This window comes from Salvelinus namaycush, chromosome 6 (genome assembly GCF_016432855.1).
Source record: "Salvelinus namaycush isolate Seneca chromosome 6, SaNama_1.0, whole genome shotgun sequence".
NCBI classification, from domain to species: Eukaryota; Metazoa; Chordata; class Actinopteri; order Salmoniformes; family Salmonidae; genus Salvelinus; species Salvelinus namaycush.
The window spans coordinates 33,723,362-33,728,343 of NC_052312.1; positions in this window are offsets into that span (position 1 = coordinate 33,723,362).

Sequence of the window (4,982 nt, forward strand, 5' to 3'; positions counted from 1 at the left end):
TTTTATTCGATATAGGTGTTAAAGACATCGTAATGTTGTTATTTTAAACCGAATTATATCAGTTTATGTCAGTATATTGCGATTTTCGGGTATTTATTTTCGTGGCGTTGTAGGAAGTTGGGTATCTCTGGCCCACATGGCTATTGTTTACTGCTAATTGCAACGTTGAAGACGACGTTCTCCAACCTAGCAACGATTCTTTTGGACAAAGGACACCTTTCCCAAGATTCTGATGGGAGTTCATCCAAAAGTAAGAACTATTTATGCTGATAATTCATTGTTCTGTTGGAAAAAGTAAAATGCATAAGACGCCATTACTTGCAGTGTAGCCTTGCTTTATCGCACCCTGCATTGCGCAGTAACGTTAATTTTTAAAATGTAATTCAGCGATTGCATTAAGAACTAATTTGTCTTTCAATTGCTGTCCAACCTGTATTTTTTTAGTCAAGTTTATGAATAGTTTTCGATAAGAATAGGTGTCTTTCCAAGATGGCGCCGGACAGATTGCTTGAGTATTTGGACACTATTTTCATTGTATAAGCACGATTTGTGCCGCTAAATATGCACATTTTCGAACAAACTCTATATGCATTGTGTAATATGATGTTACAGGACTGTCATCTGAAGAATTCTGAGAAGGTTAGTGAAAATTAATATATTTTGGTGGTGAATACGTTATCGCTATGTTTGGCTGGAATCAATGCTGTTGTGTGGTTTGCTACTGTGCTAAGCTAATATAACGCTATATTGTGTTTTCGCTGTAAAACACTTAGAAAATCTGAAATATTGTCTGGATTCACAAGATCTGTGTCTTTCAATTGCTGTACGCTGTGTATTTTTAAGAAATGTTTTATGATGAGTAATTAGGTAATACACGTTGCTCTCTGTAGTTATTCTAGTCGAGTTGTGATGGTGGCTGCAATGGTAAACTATGATTTATACCTGAAATATGCACATTTTTCTAACAAAACATATGCTATACAATAAATATGTTATCAGACTGTCATCTGATGAATTTGTTTCTTGGTTAGTGGCTATTTATATCTTTATTTGGTCGAATTTGTGATAGCTACTGATGGAGTAAAAAACTGATGGAGTAAGAAAAGTGGTGTCTTTTGCTAACGTGGTTAGCTAATAGATTTACATATTGTGTCTTCCCTGTAAAACATTTAAAAAATCGGACATGTTGGCTTGATTCACAAGATGTGTACCTTTCATATGCTGTATTGGACTTGTTAATGTGTGAAAGTTAAATATTTTAAAAAAATATCTTTTGAATTTCGCGCCCTGCACTTTGAGCTGGCTGTTGTCATAAGTGTACCGACGTCGGGCTTGCACGCCAAACAGGTTTTAAGTATTAAACTTTCAAATAGCTCTTTGTTGACTGTTGCTGGGTGCTAACGTCCTCCATCAGCACCGGCCTGTACCCTACCTGCCCTAAGCTCGCTCCTGGCCCCTTACACTAAGTCTGAATTTGTCCTGCTAGGTGACCTAAACTGGGACATGCTTTAACCACCTGGCCAGTTCTAAAGCAATGGGACTCCCTAAATCTTCCTCAGATAATTACCAATCGCACAAGGTATGACTCCAAACACCCAGAAAAGGCTACTCTTCATGATGTTATCCTCACAAATAATCCTGATAGGTATCAGTCTGGTGTTTTCTGTAATGACCTTAGTGATCACTGTTTCACAGACTGTGTTCGTAATGGCTGCTCAGTGAAACAACCTGTCCTGATTTGTCATAGACGCTTGCTAAAAAACTTTCATGAGCAAGCCTTCCTTCATGAACTGGCCTCTGTAAAACGGTATAGAATCAGCTTGATTCCCTTCTTTTTTGATATTTGCAGTTGTATTATTAACGAACACGCCCCCATAAAGAAAATGAGAATTAAAAACAGGTTCAGCCCCTGGTTCGACGGTGATCTTGCAGAGTTACTCCACCTCAAGAATTGCATTTGGCAAAAGGCTCGGCACACACATACTCAGGCTGACTGGCTATCGTTCAGGCAAATGAGAAATAAGTGCACTCAGGCTATCCGGAAGGCCCAAGTTAGTTACTTTAAGGAGCAGTTCTCTCTCTGTGGGTCTAACCCCAAGAATTTCTGGAAAGTGGTTAAAGACCTGTAGAATAAACCCTCCTCCTCACAGCTACCCATGTCCCTTATAGTTGATGATGTGGTTGTTACTGGCAAGAAGAACATGGCTGAGCTCTTTAATCACCACTTCATTAAGTCAGGATTCCTATTTGACTCAGCCTTGCCTCCTTGCACATCCAACATTTCCTCATCTCCCACCCCTGATGCTCCTCCCTCTTTGAACCCTGCCCCGCTACAAAGTTTCTCCCTGCAGGCTGTCACTGAGTCCGAGGTGCTAAAGGAGCACCTGAAACTTTTTGGGTCTGACCCCAAAAAAACATCTGGGTCAGACCCTTTCATCTTTAAGGTTGCTGCCCCTATCATCGCCAAGCCTATCTCCGACCTTTTTAACCTGTCTCTCCTTTCTGGGGAGGTTCCCATTTCTTGGAAGGCAGCCACGGTTTGTCCTTTATTTAAAGGGGGAGATAAGCATATCCTAACTGTTATATGCCTATTTCTATTTTGCCCTGTTTATCAAAAGTGTTGGAAAAACTTGTCAATAATCAAATGACTGGCTTTCTTGATGTCTATAGTATGCAATCTGGTTTCCGTTCAGGTTATGGATGTGTCACTGCAACCTTAAAGGTCCTCAATGATGTCACCATTGCCCTTGTTTCCAAGCAATGTTGTGCTGCTATTTTTATTGACTTGGCCAAATCTTTTGATATGGTAGACCATTCCATTCTTGTGGGCCGGCTAAGGAGTATTGGTGTCTCTGAGGGGTCTTTGGCCTGGTTTGCTAACTACCTCTCTCAAAGAGTGCAGTGTATAAAGTCAGAAAATCTGCTGTCTCATCCACTGCCTGTCACCAAGGGAGTACCCCAAGGCTCAATCCTAGGTCCTACACTCTTCTCAATTTACATCAACAACATAGCTCAGGCAGTAGGAAGCTCTCTCATCCATTTATATGCAGATGATACAGTCTTATACTCAGCTGGCCTCTCCCCTGATTTTGTGTTAAATGCTCTACAACAAAGCTTTCTTAGTGTCCAACAAGCTTTCTCTACCCTTAACCTTGTTCTGAACACCTCCAAAACAAAGGTCATGTGGTTTGGTAAGAAGAATGCTCCTCTCCCCACAGGTGTGATTACTACCTCTGAGGGTTTAGAGCTTGAGGTAGTCACCTCATACAGTGGTTCCTCCTTTAAAAGTTGCAGCGTACTGCAGCACAGCTTGAATGGTGCCGCAGAATTCTATGGCACGTTATTTAAGTGTGAACGACTGGTACTATTAATGCTTGTTGGTGCTAGTTTGACCACCAGAGGGCATATTTGAGAATTATTTGATAGCCTTCAATAATGGCTGTACTAAAGAATGCGGGCACGTGGGAGACCGGGGTTCAATTCCCCGACAGGGAGGAAGGAGTAGTCTGTCCTTGTAAATAAGAAATTGTTATTACCTGATTCCATATGTGTTACTTCATAGTTGTGATGTCTTCACTATTATTCTACAATGTAGAAATGTACAAATAAAGAAAAATCCTGGAATGAGTAGGTGTATCCAATCTTTTGACTGGTACTTGCTTAATTCATTTGATTAATATTATGGTGTTTCTATTCCAAGAAAAACTAAAAACCCTCTGGGTTTCCATTAGGATGGAATGGAAAATATGGCGCTGTACAACATGACGGTCGGGAGTACAGTACTGGGCTATTTAGCTAAAGAATCTCTGTGTCGTGTGGGCACGCGGGAGACCAGGGTTCAATTCCCCGATGGGGAGGAAGGAGTAGCAATCCTTGTAAATATGAATGTGTTCTTAACTGACTAGTTAAATAAAGGTTACGCTAAGAGGATAACATTTCTACACCCTAATTTTCTAAATCTAGTTTAACTGATACCCAAACGGAGATTCAGTGAAAATAAAAATCTCATTGATTTATCAAGACCAGTCCCCATGTTTGTCTCAGAGCAGCACAAAACAGTGCTGAAATAGTTGTAGGCTATTGCTTAAAATCCAATTGCTTCTAACTTCAATATGCTCTTAAAATAAATAGCTAACAGCCATGGAGGAGGGTGAAAGGATAGCAGCCCCAACTGTCAGTGAGAGAGTAGGCTATGCTGGATAGGGCAGGTGCTTTTATGTAGTTCCTGTCCCTAGAAGTGAGGATGGAAATAATAGTAACATAATATTCAGTACGGTGTAATTTGACTATATTGAAGTCTGTTTCTTGTGAGGTTTCCTGTCCTCAGATAAAGAGAGCTAGGAAAGCCTTTTTACATATGAAGAGGTCCCATTGAAGAGCAGTGGTTCTCAGTCCTGGTCCTGGGGACTCAAAGGTGTGCACATTTGTCTTTTTTCCTTAGCACCTGCACAGCTGATTCAAATGATCAATTCATCATCAAGCTTCAAGCGGTATTTGCTGTATGTATTAATTTGTGATGCTATCGTTGATATGATCCTGTTATCATCACATGCTACACATGCACATTTGTATGTCCATGCATCTATCAATAATTACATTGTCTTCCATATTCCTACAGATACCTTGTAAATGGAGATTCCTTCAAAACGATTGCCTACAGTCAACGTGTAGGGCACTGCAAGGTTGGGTGACCAGGGTCATCTGGGACTGCCTCCTGGAGGAATTCAGGTGTGTGAAGGCTACCTGTGTCCTGCATAACTTCATGAGGATGGACAGAAGGACCAGGAGCGGATCTGCAGCTCACCGCCGTGTGCCAGAGAAGTCTGCTGCTCTGCAGGATGTTTCAAGGATTGGGTCCAACAACGTAGCAAGAGAGGCACCTCCTACTTCTTCGAAGAGGGTGCTGTTCCCTGGCAACACCATAGACTACACTATGCACAAGCAAAGGCTCTTTTAAGAGCCATTCACATTGCAATAAGAGT